The 27,811-nt window shown below is 42.9% G+C and overlaps 1 protein-coding gene across 1 annotated transcript in view; it reads left to right on the top strand.

The window, feature by feature from the left end:
• Nucleotides 1-15,130: 15,130 nt before the first annotated feature.
• Nucleotides 15,131-27,811, top strand: part of ZNF280D (zinc finger protein 280D) — a 110,088-nt gene continuing 97,407 nt past the window's right edge. The window contains exon 1 of the mRNA XM_056130764.1: nucleotides 15,131-15,155. The gene's annotated coding sequence lies outside the window, so the exon portion shown is untranslated. The remainder of the gene's footprint in view (nucleotides 15,156-27,811) is intronic.

Raw genomic sequence — 27,811 nt, forward strand, 5'->3', positions numbered from 1 at the left:
TTGAGAGTGAAGCAGTTTTCAAAGCCCTAGCCACACAGGGCATTCAAACTCAGTACATCAGGATCCTCCACGAGCTGTATTATGGATTCACCACCAGGATCTTAGCATTCTACAAGGAAGTGATCATCGATGTAAAGAGAGGGGTTTGGCAGGGTGATACCATTTCACCAAAACTCTTCAGTGCCACTCTCAAGAATGTCATGCGACAACTGGAATGGGAAAAAATGGGAGTGAAGATAGACAGTTGGCAACTACAACACCTCCTCTTCACTGACGACATTGTTTTAATAACACCAAACATTAGCTAAGCAGCACAAATGCTGGCCGACTTTGACCATGAGTGTGGAAAGGTCGGACTGCAGCTGAATCTCATGAAGACAATGTTCATGAAAAACAAACTAGTCCCTGAAGTTCCATTTACTCTCAACGGAACGAACGTCTCCGAATGCAGCATCTATGTGTACCTGGGTCGAGAACTCAACATGAGGTACGACTTAGTGCCAGAACTTCACAGGAGGAAGAGAGCAGTGTGGAACACCTTCAAGAGCATCCAAGAAATTGTTAAGAGGATGAAGAACCTCCAGTTCTGGGCACATCTTTTCAACTCCACCATTCTTCCTGCACTAACATACGCCTCAGAGACCTAGGCCTTACGAAAACTGGATGAGAACGCTATTTGGATGACCCCAAGAGGAATCGAAAGAGCTATGCTTGGAGTATCACACTTCACTCAAGTGAGAGAAGGAATCTGGAGTTCCGACATCTGTTGATGATCGAAGATCAGGGACGCTGCCTCATTTGCCAAGGTGTCAAAAATCACATGGGCCGAACACGTAATGCGATTTAGAGATGACTGCTGAACTAGAGCTGTTACCAACTGGATTCCACGGGATGTCAAAAGGATGCGTGGCCACCCACCTATGAGATGGTCAGACTTCTTCATCAAAACCCTGAACAAACAGTTTGAGGCTCTTTGTGTTCCTGGAGCAAGCAGATGCCATTGGGCTATACTAGCACACGACAGGGACGAATTGATATGTTACTGGCACCCGCTCAAGCAAATTAATGATCAACGGGATGATAAGTGATACAAGTGATATTAACCCCTTATCAGATGGATATTGGATAGATAATTTTTCCCATTCTGTGGGCTCTCTTTGTATCTTGGTCACCATTTCTTTTGAGGTACAGATGCTTTTTTGTTTATATTTGCTTCCATTTGCTTGGTCAGTGTTGTTTCGTCTTTGAAGATGCTTTAAGTTCAATGTCATGGAGGGTTTTGCCTATGTTTTCCTCCATAGAAAATGCTTTAAACCTCTTTAAAGAGATGTTCCAAAGAAACTGCAAAGTTCAAGGCATTTCCAGTCTTGTTCAAAGCAAGCAAGCTACTCAAGTTGCCTGAGTGCATTTCTCCAATGGCAGTAGAAGAACAATAAAACTTAAGACTACAGAGCACACCAACTGGAAACCCAAGAAGAATGCACGAGGATGTAACTAAGGTGGTCTAAGTCCCCTGCCGCTCTGGGCTGCTCAAGAGAGGAAATGATCACTAAATTTGTATTAGCAAGAAGTTGGCAGGCTAGAAGATGGCGGATCATCCTCAAGATCTATCTCTTCTACATGGCCATAAGACGCAATTTTTATAGAAAATGAGCAGGGAAATATATCTTTAAAAATGGTAGATTACAGGATCATCAGTAAACTCTGCTGTGGACTATCCTCTGATGCATAATCCAATTTATTTGTAAATTTAAAGGGTGGTTTCTAACTAAGGGTTTTTAACCGCTGGGAATCCTTATATAGACTCTTGGAGGAAGAACGAGATAAGAGAAACTTGTTTCTTTTCATTTTCAATAGCTTCTGCCCACTACTTAGCTGATTTTAAAGTTTTGAATCTAGTGTTTAATTTCTTTTGACTGGCTTTAAACAGTATTCCTTTTGGAGTCATTTTTCTAGAGGCTATCTTATTTCCCTGCTTCCTTGACCAAACCTTTATTTTTCTCAATTTGATAGCTTTTGCTTTGGAGAGATGTTGCAGAAAGGTACAACTTTTCAGTAAAGGAACATGTTTCCTTTGTAAATGTATATTTGAAATGTTTTTCATTGGTTTTGGGGCCACAATAAGTGGTGCTCAAGGTTTATTCCTGGCTCTCTGCTCAGGGATTAATCCTGGTGGTGCTGAGGATGAGACCAGAGAAGGCTGCATGCAAGGCAAATACCTTACCCCTGTGTTATCTCTCCAGCCCCCAATTCAAAATTCAGTGAGTAGGCCAGGATATAAACCAGCTTCAGACTGTGCTGTGCTTGAACAACACCCTGGGTTTAGTCCCAAGTACTGAAAAAAAGTCCAAAGAAATTAGGGACAACAAACTGCTAGACAATGACACTTTTCATTATCTTACCCATTCTTTGTCCAAAAGCCTTAGATAAAGACAATGTAGCTCATTTTTGTCTTTCTTTATATTTGCAGATAACATGGACTATGTCTGAGTGGGTCAGCCCACAATGGATTTTATTGTTAAATCTGGCCCCCACTGTAGGATAACAATTGATTTGTCCTTTCTCCCTTGCCACAAGGAGTTTAGGCTTATCAGGTTACACCCATTACAGTGCTCCTGTGTCACTCCCATGCCTTTGTTTATCTGTAACCACTTTTCTATGCTCTCTTTCCCAACCAGTTAATCAGCTTTTCCCCTAATCAGAATCTGTTAATTTGTAAGGTCAGATCCTTCTAGGACACTGAAATTGTATTGTAAGTTAATATTGCCTTTCTCCTCTCCTTATGTCTTTTGAATAGTTTACTTTAAAGCAATGTCCTTTTTGTATACATACAGGAAGACAGTTAATATTATGCTCCCGGGCATCTGCTTTCTTGACTTAAAAACCTCAGTTGCCCTTAGTTCCCAGCACCCCAAAAGCAGGGCCCCAACGAGGGACTGAATGGACCCAGGGCAAGCTTTGAGCTACCCTGGCATCGAAATGGGCCAGGCCAAAGTGCCACGATTCTTAACTATGAGTTAAGAGCTTGAACATGGACAGATGCTATCATGATCCAAAAGTAATGACGAGACTAGGACCCTGCTAGGGATAGGAAAGACTATCTGGCCTGAGCACTATAGTCTGAGATCAAGATGGCCCTAGGAGAGCAATTCTATAAGATTGATGTATCTCTTACTGTGTCCATACAAAATGATTAATATTATGAATGCTTATAAGTTTGTTGGACAAGGAGAGGAGAAACACACCCAGGGGATTCCGTTCTAGGGTGGGTCATCCTGCTGGGAAAGTATCTGTCCTAGAAGCGGCTTTCCCCGAGGGAAAAAACTTTATCCCTATTGACTGTGACCACACCTATGTGTAATTGTTGCCCCAACCCCTCATGGTTTTGGGATTTAACTAGAGCGTAAGAGTGAGCTGAGGGATCAAGATCCAGACTCCAGAAGGAGAAGGAGGAAGGGGATCCAGATCCAGATTCCAGAGCCAGAAGGAGAATGAAGGGGGATGGAGGAGTAGAATGAAGTAGCATGGGGGAGGAAGAAACAGGAGGAGAGTCAGAGGAGAATGGAGATGAGAATGGAATAAACTGCAACTGACACTAACAAGCCTGGCGCTCGTTTCCTTCCTTCGCCTGCCCATTGCCATCGACTTCCCTGGGGTGGGGGGACTGGCGTGAGACTACCAAACGTGGGCGGCAGGAGAGATAGACTGCTGCAGTCTTTTTGAGTTTACTCACCCCACTAGCCTGCAGCTCACCCTTTCTTTTCCATAAAACCTCTCCTTGTGGGGCTGGAGCAATAACAGCAGGTAGGGCACTTGCCTTGCATGCAGTTGACCCAAGTTCGATCCCTGGAAGACCATATAGTCCCCCATGCACCCTAGGAGTAATTCCTGAGTGCAGAGCCAGGAGTAACCCTGAGCACCACCAGGTGTGGCCACCAAAAGCAAACAAAACGAAAAAAAAAAACAAAAACAAACTCTTCTTTTGACAGCATATACAAGATGGTTGCTTTGAGGACATACGTCTGCTTTCTACCAACCTACCAGAGTGTTGTTCTTTTTTTGACCTGTCAACCTCTTGTTCGATTGGCACTGAAGTGGCAGTGGAACCAGACTTCATTGATTACCATAAAAGAAGCAATAGAAACAAAGAAACGAAAATAAGAGAGAATATTGGAATTTTTCTCACCAAACACACACACACACACACACACACACACACACACACTAGGTGTGAAAAAATAAATGTGTGAATTAACCTGCTTCTGATCATCTCACAGTGGAGACCGATACCAAATCATCCTATTATTCATTTTCATATAGAAAATTTTGTTAATTGCACCTCATTAAATCTAGGGAGAAGAAAAATAACTTGCTTTTAGTACTTTGAAGCTATCTGAAGCAATATGTGTTATCTGGGGGAAAAGCCTAAACTGATCTTTGCTAAGTGCTGAGTCATTTTTGCTCAAATTTACGGGGGCTTACTTGCTCAAAACATTTAAAAATATTTTCCTTGGAATATATATATTCCAAGGAATAATGTTTCCCAATCCTGCACTTTTCTTAAATGCTCATCTTTATTGCCTTTCATTTCTTTTACAAACCTGTTCATTCTGTCCTATGCTAATATCTTTTGGCTAATCCTTAATAATCACACAAAAAGTCGCCCAGTCATCACCAATGTAAAGCTTTCTGAACACTCCCTTAGAGCTGCAAATTATGTACTTGTACTGATTACCTTTGAAGGTATTGTAAAGAAGCTTTATCTAGTGTTTAATATGAATTTTCAGTTCTTCAGCCTATTATGCCTTCAAAATTCCCACATGTTAAGCTAATGGTATATATTTTAGCGTTTTTCTGTTCTTGTTATGACCACCACTTATATTATTAAATAGAATTAGTTACTACAGCTATCCTAACAATCTCCACTGAGTTACATATTATCTTGTTTTGCTTTAACCAGTTCAATGAGAATATGGTAAACATGTTTTATGCAATTAATAAGAGACCAAGAATTTGTCCATCTAATGTTGCTGCTATCCCTAAGTTACTTCAGTTTTCTACACCTGAATATTTATATGTAAAAAATAGAAATGGACTGCAATCACTGGGTGTTTTAAGAGTCAGATTTAAAGTGATCAATCACTGTTTCAGTCTACATTCCTCTGGCCAGAAACAGCTACACAGCCCATCAAAAAAGAAGCGAATTAAGAGATGTAGGTTTCCTGTGTGTGTAAGAGAGATATAAGATAGTGAATTGTTATCATTGCTTCCATCACAATTAGGATACTTCTAATGCAGTTAACAGAAAACCCAATTCTAATTGGCTTTCTTGGAAAAATTTTTCTCTACTACTCTTTTTGTTTTGTCTTTGGAGATGCCTCAAATTAAATTGACAAAAAATGGATTGCTAAGACGCTACCAAGAGAAAACCCAGATTTTAATGTGTTCTCTATGTAGAGGAGTTCACAAATAAAGATGATGGTTAGAATTTGGGGCCCATACATCTCATTAATTGGAGAAGAGGAGGGCTGGAGATATAGAGTTCACAAATAAAGATGACGGTTAGAATGTGAGGCACATACACCATTTTAATGGGAAAAGAGGAGAGCTGGAGAGATAGTACAGAGGCTAGGGTGCTTTTCTTGCATGCGACTGACTTGGATTTGATCTCTGGTACCCCATAGGGTCCCACAGCCCCTGCCACGGGTGATTCCTGAGCATAGAGCCAGGAGTAAACCCTGAGCACTTCCAGGTGTGGTTCCAAAACCAATAAAAATAAAATAAAATTGAAGAAGAAAGAAAAAAGGGTCCTTTAGTTAACAAAAGAATTCTTAGAAGATAGAGGTATAGGAGAATTTGTGTGTGTGTGTCTGTGTGTCTGTTTGTGTGTGTGTGTGTGTGTGAGAGAGAGAGAGAGAGAGAGAGAGAAAGAGAAAGAAAGAGAGTTGGAACACATACGAAGAAATGGAAAACCATCTGTGTTGTGTGTGTTTATGTATGGTGAAAATTCTCATTTTCACCATACATAAGAGTACTGATAAGAGTCAACTTTCTGATTGTTTCCTGGATGAAATGTATGATCATTTAGTTTTTTGTGTGAGGTACCACTTTTTGGTAGATAGGGATATCAGTACTTAAAATTCCTTATAGTTTTTTTTTAATGCTACAGGACTAGTTCTGGACTCTTTCAGAAAGTTTCAACAGAAAAGTAAATTTATTGGCTCACATAGCAGAGAAATCCAGAGGAAGCACAGAGTTGGAGTTCAGTTGGATTTTAATGTTAAAAAAACAATTCATAGTGCCACCACTGGTACAGATGCTAAGGCGCTTGCCTTGCATGCAGCTGACACTGATAAAATTCCTGAGCACCACCAGGTGTAACCTTTGAACACAGAAACCCACTTCCCCACTACTTACTTTTTCAGAGAAAGAGTAACTAAATAGATTCCCTGAAAATTTCCCTTCTCTCTCTTTTTTGGGGAGGTGGTGTTGAGGTATACCTGGCTGTGCTCAAAGATCCCTCCTGGCAGGGCCGGGGAACCATATGTCAACTGTGGTACTAGGGATAGAACCTGGATTGGCTACAAGCAAGGCAAGCACCTTACTTTTTGTACTCTCCGTAGTCCCTAAATTTACCTTCTTTAAGTGAATAAGCAAGAATCCCTCAGATGCACCAGGACTTTTACTGCTGCGTGGATTGTTAAATTGCTCCCTGGTGGATGGTACCACCCATTTTGGGAAACTCAGGTGTACTTTGGGGAGCAATTGAAATTGTATTTGATTATGTATTAAGTCTGGATGGGCAGTTGGTATGAAAGACTCCATTTTGAGATGTGTGCCTAGGTGAGAAGGGACGCCTGCATCCTTAGTAATGTGGCTGTATTAAGACTCAAACTGTAACCCAGGATCTGCGCCAACATGTGACCCATCCTCCCCCTAGTACACTGGTGGCAGGGGGTGTGGTCTTCGGTGGTGTTGAGAATTCACATGCCCTCCAGTTAATTTCCTCTTTCATAGTGCATTGAACACATATCTCAGCCTCTTACACCAAACGCTTATGAGGGATGCCTGACTAACCACATTAGGCCAAAAGCCCACTAGTCTATACCAATTAAAATACTCCCCAAACTCATTATAATAACGGTGAACACAAGAAACTGTACAGCCCCAATAAAAAAAAGTCCCCAAAATTAGCGCTAGAGTCCCCACACAAGTCACACAGTAGCACCAAAGAGGAAGATAATATCCTTGAAGAGGAAAGAGGAGGCCACAATCTACCAAGCCCCCTCCCCCACCGGAGTCCTCCCTGACAGTGAGAGGGGGACACTGTTAGTGAACTGGAAGGATCCACCTTTAGACTCCCACTGCATCATTGGGAAACAGTACAGATCCCTACCATGAGTAGTGGATGAAGAAAAGAGCCTTGAAGCCTCAAAAAGGAATACCCACATACATAATCTCTCAGATAAACAACTTAGAGAGGAAATGGTGAGGATGTTTAATGAGCTCAGAGAAACAGTAGAATGGGCACCAATGAGAGTAGAAATTAGAAAACTACAAACAGAAGTGTCATTAATAAAAAAATTCAGTAGATGAAATGAAAAAAACTCTGGGTTCCCTCAACAGGAGAATGACAGCAGCCAAAGGCAGTATCAGTGAGCTTGAAGATGAGCTGCAGAAAGCATACAGGCAATAACAGAAGATAGAAAAAGACCTCCAAATAGCTCAAGGGCAGGTAAAAGACATATGGGATGAATTCAAGAGGAACAACATAAGAACCATCGGAGTTCCAGAGGGACAGGGAGACAATCCCAAGGACGTAGCAATGTTACAATATCATTGCTGAGAAGTTCCTAGAGCTGAAGAATGCAGGCATATAGATCCAAAGGGTACCAGCTAAAAGAGACCCTAATAAAAAGACTCCAAGACATATATATCATAGTCAAAACAAAGAATACCACAGATAGATACACAATACTGTAAGCAGTAAGGTCAAAGAAGGAAATCACATGCAAAGAAACATCCCTTAGATTTACATCACACTTTTAGATTTAAATCACACTTCTAAACATATAAGCACCCAATTAGGGACCAGAAAAATACTTAAAACAACTAATAGACTTCAAGGAGAACATTAGTAGCAACACAATAGTAGTCGTAGACTTCAACACTGCCTTATCACCTCTTGATAGATCATCAAGACTAAATCTCAGCAAGGAAGTACTTGCTCTGTAGGAAAAAAATGGAAGAGAGAGGGCTAATAGATGTATACAGGGATTTTCATCACCCAAAACAGAATACACATTCTTTTGCAATGCACATGGAACATTTTCCAAGATAGACCACATTCTGGGCCACAAAACATACCTCAAAAGAATCAGGAAGATAGAAATTGTATCAACTATCTTTTCAAACCACGATGCACTGAAGATAGAAGTCAATCACATACAGAAACAGAGAATCAAATAAAACACCTGGAAATTAAACAATTCAATGTTGAACAACAATGAGTAGGTCAGAGAGGAAATCAAGGAAGAAATCAAAAGATTCCTGAAAACAAATGAGAATGAAGACACATGCTACCAGAATTTATGGGACACAGCTAAAGCAGTGTTATGAGAAAAATTTATAGCTCTGCAAGCATTTATCAGGAGGGAAGGAAAGGCCCACATAAACAAATTGATTTCACAGCTTACCATCTTAGAAAATGACCAACAAAAGGAGGCCAAACCAGGCAGGAGGAAAGAAATAATAAAACTTAGAACAGAAATTAACTACATGGAAACCCAAAAAACAATCCCAAAGATCAATGAAACCAAGAGCTGGTTCTTTGAGAAAATAAACAAGATTGACAAACTATGAGCAATACTCACAAGAAAGAGAGAGAGAAAACACTAATAAACTGAATCAGAATGAAAAGGGGAACATCACAACAGAAACCAAAAGATTATCAGAGATTACTTTGAAAGTCTGTATGTATGTCACAAAACAAAAGAAGAAATGGATAAATTCCTGGATCCCTATAACCTCCCAAGGCTGAACCAAGATTTGGAATACCTGAATAGATCTATCACTATCAAGGAAATTGAAACAGTGATCAAAAGTCTTCCCCAAAACAAAAGCCCACGTGCAGATGGATTCAGAGTGAATTCTTCCAAACATTTAAGAGGCCCTATTGTCCGTCCTTTTCAAGCTTTTTCAGAAAATTGAAGAAACAGAAACACTCCCAAAGAGTTTATATGAGGCATATGTCACCCTAATACCAAAAAGCTGGCTGAGACACTGGGGAAAAAAGAGAAAATTACAGGCCAATATCTCTGATGAACACGGATGCAAAGATCCTCAAGAAAATATTAGCAATAGAATCCAGCGACTCATCAAAAAGATCATACCCCATGACCAAGTGGGATTCATTCCGGGGATGCAAGGATGGTTGAACATTTGCCAGTCAATCACATAATCCATCATATCAGTAAAAGAAAAGATAAAAACCATATGATCATATCAATAGACACAAAGAAAGCATTTGATAAGATCCAGAACTCATTTATAATGAAAACTCTGAGCAAAATGGGAATAAAGGAACTTTCCTCTATATAGTCAAAGCCATCTACCACAAGCACACCTTAGCATTATTCTCAATGGGGAAAAACTAAGAGCCTTCCCTCCAAGATCAGGGACAAGACAAGGATGACTACTCCTGTCACTTTTATTCAACATATTACTGAAAGTATTTGCCCTAGCAGTTAGGCAAGAAAAAGATATGAAATGCTTCCAAATAGGAAAGGAAGAAATCAAGCTCTCACTAATTGCAGATAATATGATACTATACTTAGAGAACCATAAAACCTCTACCAAAAAGCTCCTAGAGACAATAGACTTGTATAATAAAGTTGCACGCTACAAAATCAATACCCAAAAGTCCATGGCTTTCCTATGTGCAAATAATGAGAAAGATGAAAGTGACATGATAAAAACAATTCTGTTCATAATCATGCCTCAGAAAATCAAGTACCTCAGAATCAGTTTAACTAAGGAGGTAAAGGACCTGTACAAAGAAAACTACTTCAAGAAACAAAAGAGAACACAAAGAAATGGAGACACATCTCCTGCTTATGGATTGGGAGAATTAACATTGTTAAAATGGGAATATTCCCCAAAGCATTATACAGATTCAATGCAGTCTCTGTAAGGATACCCATCACGTTTTTTTTTCTAAGAAATTGATTAAGAACTCCTTAAATTTATATGGAACAATAAAACCCCACTAATAGTTAAAGCAATCCTTGGCAAAAAGGAAGATGGGAACCATCACTTTCCCCAACTTCAAACTGTATTACATAGTGGTAGTAATTAAAACAGCATGGTGTTGGAATAAAGATAGATCCGCAGACAAATACAATATAGCTGAATATCCTGACACACAACCTCAAATATATGGTCATTTGATTTTTGATAAAGGAGCAGGAAATATGAAGTAGAGCAAGGAAGTCTCTTCAAGTGCTGGGAATCTTTTTCAAAGACCAAGCAAGTGGAAACAAAGATAAATAAACGGAGCTACATTAAACTAAGAAGCTTCTGTACCTCAAAAGAAACAGTGACAGGGGCTGGAGCGATAGCACAGTGGGTAGGGCGTTTGCCTTGCATGCGGCTGACCTGGGTTCGATCCTCAGCATCCCATATGGTCCCCTGAGCACTGCCAGAAGTAATTCCTGAGTGCAAAGCCAGGAGTAATCCCTGAGCATTTCTGGGTGTGACCCCTCCTAAAAAAAAGAAAGAAATAGTGACCAAGATACAAAGACAGCCTATTAAATGGGAAAAAACTTCACCTAATCTTCTGGCTCCTTGTCTATCTTTATAAAGATTTATCTGTATAAATTTGTATATTGTGTAAAGATGTATGAAGATCTACCAGTGCCTTGTGTATCAAAGATATACAATGGACAATTATCACGCTCCCCTATCTAAAAATGGGGACAAGAAATGAATAGAAACTTCCTCAAAGAATAAATTAGAATTGCCAAAAGGCACTCAACAAAAATGCTCTTCATCACTAATCAGGGAGATGTAAATGAAAACAACAATGATATATGATCTCACACCACACAGACTGGCACGCATCCACAAGAACAAGAACAACTGGTGAGGATGAGGGGAAAAGGGGTTTTTTCATTGTTAGTGGGAATGCTGACTGGCCCAGCCTTTTTGGTAAACAATATGATCAATCCTCAACAAACTAGAAATTGAGCTCCCATTTGGCCCAGCAATATCACTTCTGGTAATATACCCTGGGGGCCCAAAAATACATAAGAGAAGCACCATCTGCACTCCGATGTTCATTGCAGCGCTATTCACAATAGTCAGAATCTGGAAACAACTTGAGTGCCCAAGAACAAACAAATGGATAAAAAAACAAAACAAAACTTTGATATATCTACACAATGGAAAACTACGCAGTGGTTAGGAAAAATGAAGTCATGAAATTTGCCTATAAATGGATGGACATGGAGAGTATCATGCTCAGTGAAATGAGTCAGAAGGAGAGGGACAGATATAGAATGATTGCATTAATTTGTGTTATATAAAAATATATAGTAGAAGACTAATATTCAAGGCCAGGATGACTGGTCAATGGTTGGAATCTACCACAACTGTTTATGGAGTGGAGGGTAGGTAAGACAGAAAAGAGATCAGTATGATAATCGCTTGACTTTCTGTTAATCATCGAGTTGCTCAACAAGCGCCAGTAACGTCTCCATTCTTTCCTGTCGTGTGCTAGTGTAGCCCAATGGCATCTGTTTGTTCTAGGAACACGAAGAGCCTCAAAACGATTCTTCAGGGTCTTGATGAAAAAGTCTGACCATCTCGTAGGTGGGCAGCCATGCGGTCTTTTGATGTCCCATGGAATCCAGTCAGTAACGGCTCTAGTCCAGCGGTCGTCTCCACATCTCATTACGTGTCCAGCCCATCTGATTTTTGACACCTTGGCAAACAAGACAGCGTCCCTGATTCTTGACCATCGAAGGTTGGAACTTCGGATTCTTTCTCTAATTTGAGTGAAACGTGATACTCCAAACATAGCTCTTTCGATTCCTCTTTGGGAGACCTGAATAGGGCCTGAAAGTTCAGATGAGACTTTGTCCCTGAGTTAATCTCTTACAAGAACTTCCCCTGAAAGAGGGGCTTTACATTTGTTTACTGTCATGAAAATGTTCAACACCACCTAGGTGTACTCCCACCCTTCTCGATTTCTATATAATTACACTGTAAGAGAGAAGTGGGGGGAAAAAAGGAAATAAATGGTCACTGATTAACAACCAGCCTGGGGCCCTTTTCCTTCATTCCCTGTTCCCTGTTCCTTCTTTCATCTGTCGCTATGGGCTGCTAGGGGAATGGTTCTTGGCCACCAAATGCACGTGTCAGGCATTCATACTTTATAAACTCACAGAGTACCAAGTGGATTCTTAGTATGAATATCAAAGGGGGGGGGGCGTAAAATTGAATGTGCCAGAGGAAGAGGCACTCATTAAAAAAAAAAAAAAGGAAAAAAAGGAAAAAAAGGGAAAGGAAGTGGCCCAAAAATCAAAACCAAAACTTAAAAACAAACAAAAACATTGCTGGAAGACGTGGCCAGTAAGAGAACCAAATTCTAGAAATTAAGGGAGGAGTTCTAAAGGTGGAATAGTCCAGTAAACTTTCTCAGTTCCTTCTTGAGTGCTGATTTCATACAAATCAGACATTCTTCTGATTGGTACTGAAAAATGGCCCCCCTGGGCAGAGAGACTGTCCTGATGGCCAGACAAGGAGCATACAGTGTGGAAATTCCCCAATTCCCCTTTCAGAACTTCGGCAGAAAGTTAACTCAGAATTGTTTCCAATTTGCAGCCCAAACTGAGAGCCTCCAGTTCCCTCAGCCTCTGACTGGAGCCTTTCCCTTCACCTGCACCAGCACATTACAAAGTTACATTGGGAGCTAAAAACTCATTATTGAATCAGCACCCTTGTTTTTGTTTTCATTTGCGTTTTAGGGCCACAGCTGACTGTGCTCTGGGAACCATGTGTGGTGTTGGAGACTAAGCCACCATCGGCTGCAGGAAAGATAAGTAGCCTACCTGCTGTAGTATCTCTCTGATCCATAGTCTGATTTTGAAAATGCTCTGCTTTGCCTTAGGAATGATAGTTCTTAGTTATAGTGTTGGAAAAGGGGGTGGAGAGCAGATTCCACAGAGGACGTTGGGTTTTTCCAGGGAGACTGTCCGCCTCATATGTTCTGCCCCCTCATGGTACAGGGGAAAAAACCCAACCATAAGCACATTCAGGGGAATCTGTCCCACTCTCAGTTGCCCATTTTCAGGGTAAGGAAGCACACCACCTCTTTCCTGGCAACAAACACATCTGCCTTTCCGAACACCCTGAGAGGTCAGGTGGGTTGGAAAATTCCCTTGCATTTAGTATCAAGAACCACCAGTTTTGGTAGTACTCCGAGTAGTATTCTCCTATAAACATTTATAGTTTGGCCTCTGAATGTTTCTTTTGAGTAAAAATATGCTGTCTAGAGTTTCCTGATCTTCATGAAAGATAGAATAGATTGTAATTTGTCTTCATTCATCGAATCTTTACTGTGTTTTGTTGGCATGAATGGTTCCTTGGGCATTAAATGATCTCTGGGGGCCTGGCAATGTTGCTTTTGCCTCTGGAAACCAAGATACCAGAAACAGAATCAGATTTTTCTTTTCATAAAATTTTTGTTTTGTTTTCTGGGTCGCAGCCATGGCGCTCAAGGATCACTCCTCTCAGGCTCAGGGGGCCTATGTGTGACTAAAGCCCTGTCAGTGATGTGCAGGGCAGAGCAGGTGCCTGCCCATTGCTCTCTCTGGCACCCCTAAAGTGTTTTTTTTTTTTTTTCGGGGCAAGGGATTGAACTGCATGCACAAGGTGTGTGCTCTACTGCTTGGGCATAACATTCTTACAATATGAAACCTGAAAATCTGAAATTCATTTTGTAATGTAACACACTTTCAAAAGTTCTGGCTGCTGGAAATTTCCTGCTCTTTTGTTTGTTCCTGGTTTTTTTGTTTGTTTTGTTTTGCTTTGCTTTTTGGGTGGGCTGGAGCTATAGCATAGCAGGTAGGGCATTTGCCTTGCAAGTGGCCAACATGGCCGACCTGAGTTCGGTTCCTCCGCCCCTCTTGGAGAGCCTGGCAAGCTACCCGTGAGGTATTCGAGATGCCAAACACAGTAACAAGTCTCAAAATGGAGAGGTTACTGGGCCTGCTCAAGCAAATGGATGAACAACGGGAGGACAGTGACAGTGACAGTGCTTTTTGGGTCACACCCAGCGATGCACAGGGGTTACTCCTGGCTGCGTTCAGGGAATGCTGGGAATCGAACACGGGTCTAGCCGCGTGCTTAGGCAAACGCCCTACCCGCTGTGCTATTGTAACTTCAGCCCCCGCCTAGTTTGTTTGTTTCATTTCGGTCAGCCAGGCGGCAGGGGAGCAAAATCTGGCTGTGGGCGACCCCGAGCCTGGGGGGGGATCGCGGTCACCCGCAGCCCCGGGGGTCTCGGGAGCGGGTTGAAGCGGCCCGTGGGGCGAAGCCGAGCTGGGCCCTACAACCCCCTAGGCCCAAGCAAGAAGCGCCCGCGGGGCGCCGGGCGCGCGGGGACGGAGCGGCCCGCCGAGGGCCGCGGCTCGGACCCGCCGCCCCGCCCTCCCGCGGCCTGTCCGCGGCGGCCACGGCCCCTCCGTGGGTGCCCCTCGGGCCAGCGCGGCCGGCAGCGGCGGCGGCCCTCGTGCCTCGCGCGGGCGCTCTCGCGGCGCGCCCCCCTCGAGGCCTCTCCAGGCGGAGACGCCCGCGGGGCCGAGGGGGGCTTCGGGAGCCCACGGCCAGGCCGCACGCGGCGGACCCGGAAGACGGCGGCGGCGGCGGCGGCGCGGCGCTACCCATGAGGCCGCGCGCGGCCGCGGGCCCGCGCCCCGCCCGCCGAGAGCCGCCGCCGCCGCCGCTGCGCCGCGCCGCGCCGCGCCGCGCTCCTCCTTCTCCTCCTCCTCCTCCTCCTCCTCACCTCTCCTCCTCCTCCTCCACCTCCTCCTCCTCTCCGCCTCCGCCTCCTCCTCCTCGGGGCCCCAGTCAGGCCGCGCCGCTCCTTCACGGTAAGCGCCCCCGCCCCCGCGCGCGCCGCCGCAGGCCGAGGCCCTCCAGCGCGGCCGCGCCGCCTCGCCCCGGGGCGTCGGGCTGGGGGTGTCAGGGGGCGCGGGTCGCAGGGAGCGCCGGGCGCGGGGTGGGGGCGCGCGGCGGGGCGGCCGCCATGTTGCCGCCCGGCAGCCGGGCTCGGGCCGGCTCGGGCGGTGGGTCCGGCGGCCGCGCCCTTCGCGCCCGGGGCGGTTCGGGCTGGTCGGGCCCGAGTCTCCGCAGTCGTGGGCGCCGAGGTCCGGGGGGTTCGGGAGCCGGGGGTTCGGGAGCTAGGGGTTCGGGCCCGGCTGGGGAGCGCCGCGTCGGAGCCTGCTGCGGGCCGGCCCGACCGAAGGCGGCCCCGCTCCCAGCCTCCCTCAAGTTTGGTTTTTTTTTGGGGGGGGGGAGGGGGTTCTTTTTCTTCCTTTTAAAAAACAAAAACAAGCAAACAAACCGCTTTGCGGGGTGAATGTGCCTGGGCCGAAAGGCCCCCGTGAGCCGGCCTTTGTCCGTAGACCGTCGCCCCGCGCGGTCTGCTCACTTGGTGTTTTGTGCTCGGCTGGTTTGGACGGTTTTAAGGATTCGAAGTCATGCCACGCGAGCTTGAGTCCCCGGAGGATAGTGCCAGCACCGAAGCCTTCCGTGCGCGGGGCAGGTCCCCAATCCCCCTCTCCTCCGTCCCCATCCCATCCCCGGCTGGCTGCCCCCTAAGCACAGACCTGCTGCACATGCTGCAAGTACTGGTCAGCTTGTGACGGGCAAATGCTGTCCGGTTCCAGTTCCGTCCGAGGCCGTCAGGTTATTTTGCTGAGGACCCTCTCCTTAATCAGCCTTCGGCCACTGCTGATTCCGCCCTCGAAGGTGAGGAGGGAGCAGCCATGAGTGCACTTACTCTGCAGTGCTCTGCCTATCGGGTCTCATCACAATACCAGATTTCTTGTTTATCCCAACTCAGTCCATCAGATCGTGGTACGTCAGGTCTCAATTGCTCAAATCTAGGTTCACTTCTCAGTTCATCACGTCTCAAGATAGTCTGGTCTCAGTTCATCACATCTCTGATTCATCAAATCTTAGTCCATTAAACCTCAGTTCATGTAGTCTCATTCATCTGATCTCTCGTCACCTCTTGCTACCTTTTTTTGTGAGAACAAGATGAAAGTACACGCCTACAAATTTTAAGGAATACTTGAAAGGGTTAGTGATCCCTTTTACAAGTTAATTCTAGAAATTTTTTTTTAATTTTTTTTTTATTAGTGAAACACCATGAGGTACAGTTGTAGATTTATAATTTTTTTGTGCTTGGGTTTGATTATATAATGATCAGATACCCATCCTTCCACCAGTGCCCATTTTCCACCACCATGGATAATATGCCCCCCACCCCCATCCCCCCATCCCCCCTTGCCTCTGTGGCAGGGCAATCCCCTGTGTTCTCTCTCTCCTTTTGGGTGTTGTGGTCTGCAAAAGAGGCATTGAGTGGCAAACATATTCAGTCCATAGTCCACTTTCGTCATGCATCTCCCCTCCTGGGAGGGTCCTCCAAACACCCTTTATTTGGTGCTCCCTTCTCTATCTGAACTGCCCTTTCCTCAATTCTAGAAATTTATTTCTTTTTTTTAGGTTGGGTTTTTTAACGTGTTTGTCATTTACAGCAACTAGCTCCTCCTCCCATCTCCCCCCAGTATAAAGAAAAGTTGGGTAGTTCCTTTGAACACTAGTTTTAATAATGGTTTCCATTTTCTCTAATCTACATATCTTCCCAGCAAATTGCAACTAGCAAGACAGCTCACACCTGACTATTCTGTCAGTATCTGTCAGAAGATGAAGACCAATAGTCTATAAAGCCACAATACTGTAATCATAATAATGATCCCTACAATCTAATACCTAATATCTAGTATCTCATTTTCCCATTGCTCTCAGAATTCTCCCCTAATAGGATTCTTTTCCATTTGAAATAGGATCCAGCCATGTGTTCATTTGTAGTCCCCTCCATGTTTTCTTCCTGGCATTGAGTTTTTGAAGAGGCCAGGCCAGTAGACTTGTAAGACATATTTTATGGACATTTCCTTCCTCCAGGAGTTTATATTGTAGTCCCTATACCTTGTCAAAGTTTGAGTGGATCAGGTGCATACGTATGTGCACGTGTGTGTGTATAAATTTTAATTTTATTTTGTTTTCATTTGGTTTGTTTTTGGGTCATACCCAGTGATGCTCAGTGGTTAATCTACACTAAGGACTGGCAGTCTCAGGGGACCAGATGGGATGGCAGGGATTGAACCTGGGTTGGCCTATGCAAGGCAATCACCCTACTGCTCTGGCCCCTGGGTTAATATTTTCAACAAAAAAAAAAGTTGGTCATGTGGTGTTCCGCATACAGCATCAGATGGCGAGTAAAATAGGTTATTCTAATCAGTAGGGCTGGCCTAGCCTGGTTCGATTCCTCCGCCCCCTTGGAGAGCCCGACAAGTTACCAAGAGTATCTCGCCAGCACGGCAAAGCCTGGCAAGCTACCCGTGGAGTATTCAATTTGCCAAACACAGTAACAACAAATCTCACAATGGAGACATTACTGGGCCTGCTCAAGCAAATCGATGAACAATGGGAGGACAGTGCTACAGTGCTATTTAGTCTCCCTTAACTTGATCTCTTGGCTATGGAGTAACCATCTTTGCCTTATAACTATTTCCCTCTGTAATTCGCAAGTAATTTGTAGGTTAAGAGATTTTGGCCTGAGTATATGGTATGAGTATGATAACTGTGGGGTTTAAACAGTTGTCTAAAAATGGGTGCTTGGATTTTAAAAATTGAACCAGTGATCTGGCACACATGCCTTGCATATGTTGATTTTCAGGATCATAAAATTGAAAAGCGTTTTGTACTTGTATACTTTTAGATGTCTGGTTGGTTATTTAGGAGTTTGTATCTGTTCAATATAATGGGTTACATAGGATGTAGCTCAGTGGTAGAACCTTGGTTTCAATCCCATGCAAAATGTGTATACCGACACCAAATACCAACCAAATTTGATCCCTCTCAGCAACCAACAGGATTCCCCCCCCCCCAAACACACCTTTACACACACCTATACCCATCAGAAACTAACTGCAACTAAGTTCTATCCTGGCAAGACAACACAAACCTAATGTCTACTATGTACAAATCTCCTTGGGCAAGAAGGAAGAAACATTTTTTGGAGGATAAAATGGATCCAATTTAGGGAACTTGGAATTTTGAATACCAGTTGGTGTCAGAACCTAGAATAGCTGTTAAGGTTTGCTTTAGGGTTCAGTAGTGGAGGGGAACATACACAGAAAAGTGCTTGAGGTAGTTTTATGTTGGAGAGCTGCAGTCTTAGCCAGCATACTTCAACCCATTCTTTTCAGTTTAGGCTGTCTAGACCAGCCCAGTATTTACTTAAGTAGCATTGCTTCCCCCACTCCCCCAAGAGAAAGGGAGGGCAGAGAAAAGGAGTAATAGGGATCGTCCTCTCTCACTCTTGTTTATTTTTTCATTCAAAAGAACATTTAGAATCATATTAGGATTTTTTCTTCTAAATTGGATAGGGAATAACAATTTGTCTAAATCGAATGTAAACAGGTTAATAGAAAATGAGTTTACTGATGATGTAATGTCTAAAGTAATTTTTGGAAGATGAGAATTACTGACCACATTTACTAATTCTGTCACTGTCACTGTCACTATCCTCCCGTACATCGATTTGCTCAAGCGGGCAGCAGTAACGTCTCCATTGTGAGACTTGTTACTGTTTTTGGCATAGCAAATACGCCATGGGGAGCGTGCCAGGCTCTTCATTGGGGGCAGGATACTCTCGGTAGATTGCTGGACTCTGAAAGGGATGGAGGAATCAAACCTGGGTCAGCTACATGCAAGGCAAATGGCCACCTGCTGTGCTATCACTCCAGCCCTCACTAATTCTATAAACTTATATAGTATTCCTGCTTCAGAGACTATAAAAAATACTTGATTTTTCAAAAATACTTGATTTTTCTCTTAGGTTGTTTTAAAGGCTATACATAATGACTTGATAAGCTTGGTAGTTTATATCAAAATGGATTTTTAAATTTGTTGCTGCAAAGCAGTTTTAGTTCTTGAAGGGTTCTGGGGATTTGGGCCACAACTGGCTGTCCAAAGGGTGTATTCCTGGCTCTGCTCAGGGATCACTTGTGGTGGTGCTTAAGGGACCATATTTGATGTCAAGGATCAAACCCGGCTGGGTCAGTCATATGAAGGTAACCTTATCTGCTATACTGTCTTTGGCCCAAACGCATTTTTCAAATTTTAAATATTTTGCTGACTCAGTATATTCAGGAACAATAGTTATTGCTGCTTATCATCTAGATCATTTAAGTTTTAACTTCTCATAATTTTTTGTAATCATAAATTACATGATTTACAAAGAATTAAGGGGTAATGTAATGGAGATGGTGGGATTAATTTTCCATCTTTTACATATGAAGAAATTGAGTCTCAGAAAAAGTTTGTTTTGCTTTTTGGGTCATACCTGGCGGTGCTCAGGGATTACTACTGGCTCTGCACTCAGGGATTATTTCTGTCGGTGCCAGGGGGAACATATGGGATGTTGGGGCTCAAACCCGGGTTGGCTGTGTGCAACCAGCAAATGCCCTCCCCACTGTACTATCACTCCGGCCCCCAGAGAAAGTTTATTTCATTTTTTGTCATACTTTCTTGGTGCTGAAATTCATTTTCAAAGAAGTGGAGTCTTTGGTCTTAGTTTAGATCTATCTGTCTGAGGATTACCTGTCTTTTGCACCGAACAGAGTTTGAAACTAATCTCTCCACCTGGTAACACTAATCATGTATGGACTTGCTGGCTTATAGAACATTGAGTCTATTCTGTACTTGATTATAATCTTCAGTAGCACTAGCATACTTGAACTCTGACGTTCAGTGATTTGGTGAAGAGTCACTAAAAAGTTTGAAAGTGATCAGTGAAACTATTATTCTAGTAAATTGTTAATTTGGTTGTTCTGTATTGAATGGTAAAGGAGATACCTGGATTAAGAGACATAAGTGTAAAGTGAATCTTATAAAACAGATCTGTTACTAAGTAAAGTTGTGAGTTCCTGAGAACTTGAATGGAGAGAATGGAGAGACCAGGATAGTTGTGGGAACTATTTTAGCCATTGAGCAGCGGTACCTAATCCCTGAGTATTTTTATTTCTTCCAGAGGAAATTTACCCATTAATAAGCAGCCTTTTGCAACTTCCCCCCACCCCCTTCCTTGACAATCACTAGTTTACTTTCTGTTCCTCTGAATTGGCCTTGTTTTGAACATTTAGTATAAATAGAACCATGTAATATGTGACCGTTTTACTTAACATAGTATTTTCATATTTCATACTGTATTATGCTCTTTATTTTTAAATTAATTTTCTAAGGCTGCATCTACATTTTCTTTTCCTCTTTCATCAGTTGAATCTTCAGAACATTTCTAATTTTTGACTAGTAATAATGTTCTAGAATAATTTTTTATGGGACATTATTGCTGGATTTTGGCAGCATTGAATTTGAAGTGAGTTTGAATATTCAGACAGCTGTTTTCAGCAGTTAAAAAATTATGGACTGGGCTGGAGAGATATAGCACAGCGGGTAGGGCATTTGCCTTGCACGCGGCCGACACAGGTTCGATTCCCAGCATCCCATATGGTCCCCTGAGCATCGCCAGGAGTAACTCCTGAGTGTAGAGCCAGGAGTAACCCCTGTGCATCGCCAGGTGTGACCCAAAAAGAAAAAAAAGAAAAGAAAAAAAGATTATGGATTGCTAGTTGGTTGTGAAGTCAGGGTTGAAAGCAAATAATTGATGACTTAATAAGCTGCTTTGAAGGGAACAGTTTGCGGCTGAAGTATAAGCTTTATGAGAAATCTGATTATGCGTTTTAAGGAGATAGAGAATATGAAGAATCTGTGAGTTAAAAAAGATCGAGTTGTGTAGATAACTAGACTTTCAGTGTGCAGAAAATTACCCAGGAGAGGAGGTTTTGAGAAACTGGGTTAAAATAGACGCAAAATAAAATAAAAATGAAAGAAAGGCAGTTTGATCTGGTTACGGAAGGGTTTGGGGATCTCCAGATGGATATCCACAGCAGGATATAAATATAGTCATTGCCCTGCTGCAGTCAGCCCAAGTGCGCCCTAAGAAGTGGGTGGTGCTAAATAGAGCAAAAGGTCTACATCCTGGATCAGGATCAGCAGGGTGCTTTGCTTGGATTAAAAGGACGGCTGTGTGAAGAGAATCCCCATGTGCTCTTGTGAAAATTTCCTTTTCCATAGAAGCTTTTAATGACTTGCTGATTGAAATTGATTTGATTGAAGCAGTCAGCTGATTTATCTGCTTTCTGCTAAGTAGTAGTATATTAAAAATTGTGTTAACAAATGCTAAAATTCTAGAATGAATTTGACCTGGTAATTGGGATATTAGAGATGTTTGCTCTAAGTCATTATGAAGTAGATCTCTTGCTATGTGGAGTTCTGAGTTACTCTTCAAGTAGTTGTATTAGAATGTAGTCTATATTAACACAATCAGCTATTACTATCTTTTTTCAGGAATTTGCTTGCTTTTAAAAAACTCATGAATGTTAACCCAACACTTCCATTGCATTGTACTTGAAAGTTTCTAAAAAACAATTTGGGTATGATAGGTTGATGACTGGATGGTTTTATTCATAAATCTAAAACATTTGTTGGCCACGTAGGCGCAAATAACATATGGGCGCAGGCAGCATATGTGTGTGCTTCCTTTGTTCAGGGTGGCTTTTTTTTCTTTTTTATTGAATCATTGTGAGATAGACTCTTACAAAGCTGTTCATGATTAGATTTTAGTCATACAGTATTCCAATACCCATTCCTCCACCAGTGTATATTTCCCAGCACCAGTATCCTCAGGTATCCTCCCATTAGCCTCCACTCTCAGACACTTCTCTCTGTCTCTCTCTGTCTCTCCCTCTCTTTCCCTCTCTTTCCCCCTCCTCCCTTCCCCCTTTTGGGCATTGTGGTTTGCAATACTGATACTGAAAGGGTATCAAGAATATCTATTCTTCACCTACTTTTAACACTCAGTTCTTGTCCAGTGTAATTATTCCCTGCTATTATTGTCATGATCGCGCACTAACCGATTGCACTACTGGAGCTCTCATGGGCTGGAGTGATAGCACAATGGTAGGGCGTTTGCCTTGCACATTGGCTGGCCTGGCCGACCTGGGTTTGATTCCTCTGCCCCTCTCGGAGAGCCCGGCAAGCTACCGAAAGTATCTCGCCCACATGGCAGAGCCTGGCAAGCTACTCATGATGTAGTCGATATGCCAAACACAGTAACAAGTCTCACAATGGAGACGTTACTGGACCCACTCGAGCAAATTGATGAACAAAGGGAGGACAGTGCTACAGTGCTATTATTGGCATATCGGTCTCTTCTCAATCTTATCTACCCTCCACCCCCCCTCCCCCCCACACACACACTTGTGTTTAGTTTCAACCACTGACCAGTCCTCCTAGTCCCTGTTTTCCCTGGCCATGGATATTAGTCTTCTACTATATATTATTTTTATATACGACAAATGAATGCAGTCATTCTATATCTATCTCTCTTCCTTTTGACTCATTGCAGTCAGCATGATACTCTCCATGTCCATCCATTTATAGGAAAATTTCATGACTTCATTTTTCCTGGCAGCTGCATAGTATTCTGTTGTGTAGATGTGCTATAGATTTTTTTATCTAGTAGTCTGTTCTTGGGCACTCAGGTTGTTTCCAGATTCTGGCTATGGTGAATAATGCTGCAGTGAATATAGGAGTGCAGATGGTGTTTCTGCTCTGTGTTTTTGAGCCTTCAGGGTATATTCCCAGGAGTGGTATTGCTGGGGCAAATGAGATCTCAATTTCTAGGTTTTTGAGAAATGTCTTTCCCTCTGACATCAGAAACAAGACAACGATGCCCACGCTTGCCACTTCTATTCAATATAGTACTGGAAGTACTTACCATACCAGTTCGGGAAGAAAAAGATACGAAGGGCATCCAGATAGGAAAGGAAGAAATCAAGCTCTCACTATTTGCAGATGGCATGATACTGTACTTAGAGAACCCTAAAGCCTCTGCCAAGAATCTCCTAAAAACAATAGACTTGTATAGCAAAGTCACAGGCTGTGAAATCAATACCCAAAAGTCCATGACAAATAATGAGGGAGAAGAAAGTGATATGAAAAAAACAATCCTGTTCACAGTCATGCCTCAGAAAATCAGGTACCTTGGAATCAGCTTGACTAAGAAGGTAAAGGACCTGTACAAAGAAAATTACAAAATGCTACTTTAAGAAATAAAAGAGGACACAGGGTGGTGCTTTTATAGAGTCTTTCCCAAGCCACTCCCCAAGGGACTTCTAGAGTCTTGTTGCTAGTTGGTTGCCAAGGGGGATAGAGTTGGGATGGTCTTCTTTTAAGTTTATTTTCTTGACCTCTGTTCCTGATGGGACTTCTCTATCCTTCTCTGTTCTGGCTAGCTCCAGGTAAAGGTCTTGTCAGGTTTTAGTTGCTATAGCCACAGGTGGGTCCTGACAGTCTTAGGACTAGGTGGTTTTACTACTCCCCAGGAATTCTATTGCTAAGGAGCCCCTTCCCTGTCTACCTGCCTACATCATTATAATTTTATGACTGCCAGTAACTTGTATTTATATATATATATATATATATATATATATATCTGTCCCACAGGCTTATTTTTCTAGATTAAATATCTTTAGTCCTTTGACCTAGACAAAACTTTCTTCCTAAATTCCAAAAACATCATTTTTTTTGCTGTCCAGCATTTGTTCACTCTTGGTAATAAGTCTTCATTTTCCTTTGAATCTTTTCCTTCCTTAGTCTAACTCTTGTCTAGTAACTTGATTCTGGTTTCAACTGCATACAATCTAGGACTAAATCTTCCACATGGTGATGGACTCAAGAAAGTGCTTCTGATTTTTGCCAAGGCAGTCAGAGCTGTTCCTTTGTTGTCATGACTTAAATCTTTATTTATTTGGTTTTGGGCCACCCCAGGGAGTACTTAGAGGTGATTCTTGACTGCACAAGGCTTACTCCGGCAGGGATCAGGGGACCCTGTATCTGGAGTGCTGTGATTGAATCTGGTCCACTGCATGTAAGCTCTACTGGCTGTACTGTTGTTCTGGCCCCTAGAGTTAAATCCTTTAAAATATTAAGTTGGAGCCACAGTTCTTAATGGGAGACTTTCTGAGGATAAAATCAATAGAGAAATATTGAAATCCTGGCGAAAAATGGTCAACTTGAATTGTGTCTATTATGAGCCAATAAATCCCCTTTACCAACAAGTCATTTAGAATTGGGTTACCTGTTGCTTATGGTTGAAAAGTCAACCAATCTAAGTATTAAGTAGGGACTTAATAGGATTAAGTAGAATCAGGTCACAATCTTTGATTTTTAGATTCAAATTTGATTGTTTTGACATTATTACAAATCTAATCATGTTAATTCCTTCACATAGAATCTCGCTGGTGACTTTACATTACTCAGAATAAGCACAGCAGTCTCCAAGTTGCTGCATGGTTTGACTACTTTGTTACTTCTTACTATGGATCTACTTTAAGCCTTTATAATTTTTTTTTCAGTTTGTTACTTTTCTGTGCCAAAGATCTTTACATTCTTATATCTGGTACATAGTACATGATTAGGTAAGGTAAAGGTAAAGGCCCTCCCGTTGATCATCGATTTGCTCGAGCGGGCCCAGTAACGTCTCCATTGGAGACTTTGTTGTTACTGTGTCTGGCATATCGAATACTCTCGGTAGCTTGCCGGGCTCTCCGAGAGGGGCGGAGGAATCGAACTCGGGTCGGCCATGTTGGCTGCATGCAAGGCAGACGCCCTACCCACTGTGCTATCGTTAGTACATGATTAATATATGTTTTAAATAAACGACTTTTCTCAGAATTACTAAAATTGATAAGTAGTACATCTTCAAATTAGAGTTTTGCAATTCTTGGCAAGTGCAAAACTCTTGTGCTATATTTTGCTATTTTTTTCTAGCTTGGGGACTTTTATTTTTTATCTTAATGTAGGAGTATTGCTATTTATTCAGCCATTGATTAGGCTGATTGAATTGGTCATGAACTCCACCTTACTTTTTTTTCCTTTTTTAAAAATTTATTTATTGAATCAACATGAGAGCAGTTACAAAGCTTTCAGGTTTAAGTCTCAGTCATACAATGATGAAACACCTGTCCCTTCACCAGTGCCCATTTTCCACCACCAAAACCTCCAGTACACCCTCCATCCCACACCCTCCCCCTACCTGTGGGCCAGCTGATTTCCACATTACTCTCTCTACATCAATATGTAATATTGATTACATTCAATATTTTGACACCAGACCCACAATTATTATTTGGGATTTTACCCCAACAATCAGATCTGCCAAAAAGGCAACTGTAGAAAATTTGTTTTCTTTTTTTTTCTTTAAATTTTTTTTTTATTAGTGAAACACCATGAGGTACAGTTGTAGATTTACAATTTTTTGTGCTTGGGTTTGATTATACAATGATCAGATACCCATCCCTCCACCAGTGCCCATTTTCCACCACCATGGATAATATCCCCCCCACCCCCATACCCCCATTCCCCCCTGCCTCTGTGGCAGGGCAATCCCCTGTGTTCTCTCTTTCCTTTTGGGTGTTGTGGTCTGCAAAAGAGGCATTGAGTGGCAAACATGTTCAGTCCATAGTCCACTTTCGACATGCATCTCCCCTCCTGGGAGGATCCTCCAAACACCCTTTATTTGGTGTTCCCTTCTCTATCTGAGCTGCCCTTTCCTCTAGAATGCCCGACTGGCCACTAAGCTATGGAGTAATCCTCCTGGTGCTGATCTCAGCTATTCTTGGGTATTAATTTCATATTTTGTTACTTTATATCCCCTAGATGAATGCAATCTTTCTATGTCTATCCCTCTCTTTCTGACTCATTTCGCTTAGCATGATACTTTCCATGTTGTACCACTTGTATGTAAATTTCATGACTTCATCTTTTCTAAGAGCTACATAGTACTCCATTGAGTAGATGTACCAAAGTTTCTTTAACCAGTCATCTGTTCTTGGGCATTCAGGTTTCTTCCAGTTTCTGGCTATTGTAAAGAGTGCTGCAATGAACAAACAAGTGCAGATGTCACTTCTACTATACATTTTTGCCTCTCTGGGATATATTCCCAGGAGTGGTATTGCTGGGTCAAATAGGAGCTCAATTTCTAATTTTTTGAGACTCGTCCATACTGTTTTCCAGAAGGGCTGAACCAGTCGACATTCCCACCAACAGTGAAGGAGTGTCCCTTTCTCGCCACATCCGCGCCAGCATCGGTTGCTTTTGTTCTTTTGAATGTGGGCCAGTCTCTGAGGTGTGAGATGGTATCTCATTGTGGTTTTGATCTGCATCTCCCTGATGATTAATGATGTAGAGCATTTTCTCATGTGCTTTTTTGCCATTTGGATTTCTTCTTTGAGAAAGTTTCTGTTCATTTCATTGCCCCATTTTTGGATGGGATTGGATGTTTTCTTCTTGTGGAGTTTAACCAGTATTTTGTATATCCTGGATATCAACCCCTTGTCAGATGTGTATTCGGCGAATATCCTTTCCCATTCTGTAGACTGTCTTTGTATTTTGGTCATTGTTTCTTTGGAGGTGCAGAAGCTTCTTAGTTTAAGATAGTCCCATTTATCTATCTCTGTTTTCACTTGCTCAGACAGTGGCGTGGCATCTTTGAAGATACCATTAGCTTCAATGTCATGGAGGGAAAATTTGTTTTCTATTGCTGGTCATGGATATTATATGATGTCATTCGGCTGCAGTAGTGGCCACGCGATTTTGGATTTCCGAAATTTTAACAATTAAATCTGAAGGATTTCTGCCAAAACCTGCTGGGTTCCGAGATTTTTTTCATGAGTCTCTTGGATCATGGCAGCTTAATCAGGAGTCGGAGAGGCTGTTAGTGGGCAGCGACCTGGGGTCTCATTGGGGCAGGGAGGAAAGGGCCGCCTCCACCCCCATCCCGTGAGACCCCATGTGTCTCATCACTGTGGGCCCAAACCTGACTGTCCAATGGGCTCTGGAGGATGATGGCCACTGAGCCGCCCGGGGGAACAGGCCACAGCACGGGACCTATTCCCACTTGGGGTGGCCCAGCACCAGTAACCTACTGTGGGGACCGGACGCATTTCTGCCAGTAGCCTCTGGGTTCCAAGATTTGTTTCTGAGTCTCTGGGATCCTGGCCCTTAAGCGGCTTAATCAGGAGCTGGAGAGGCTATTCGTGGGCAGCGACCCGGGGTTCTGTTGGGGCAGGGAGGAAAGGGCCGGTTCCATCCCCATCCCATGAGGCCCCGCGTGTCTTGTCACTGCAGGCCCAAACCTGACTCTCCAGTGGCCCCTGTCCCCTGAGCAGGTTGAGGGAAAGCACCCTTTACTCCCTGGGGTGGCCGGCACCAGTAACCTACTGTGGGGACCGGACGCATTTCTGCCAGAAGCCGCTGGGTTTCGAGATTTGTTTATGAGTCTCTGGCATTAAGCAGTTTGATCTGGAGCCAGAGAGGTCTTGCCTCCAATAAT

This window comes from Sorex fumeus, unplaced genomic scaffold (assembly GCF_029834395.1).
Source record: "Sorex fumeus unplaced genomic scaffold, SorFum_2.1 ptg000081l, whole genome shotgun sequence".
Taxonomy (NCBI): Eukaryota; Metazoa; Chordata; class Mammalia; order Eulipotyphla; family Soricidae; genus Sorex; species Sorex fumeus.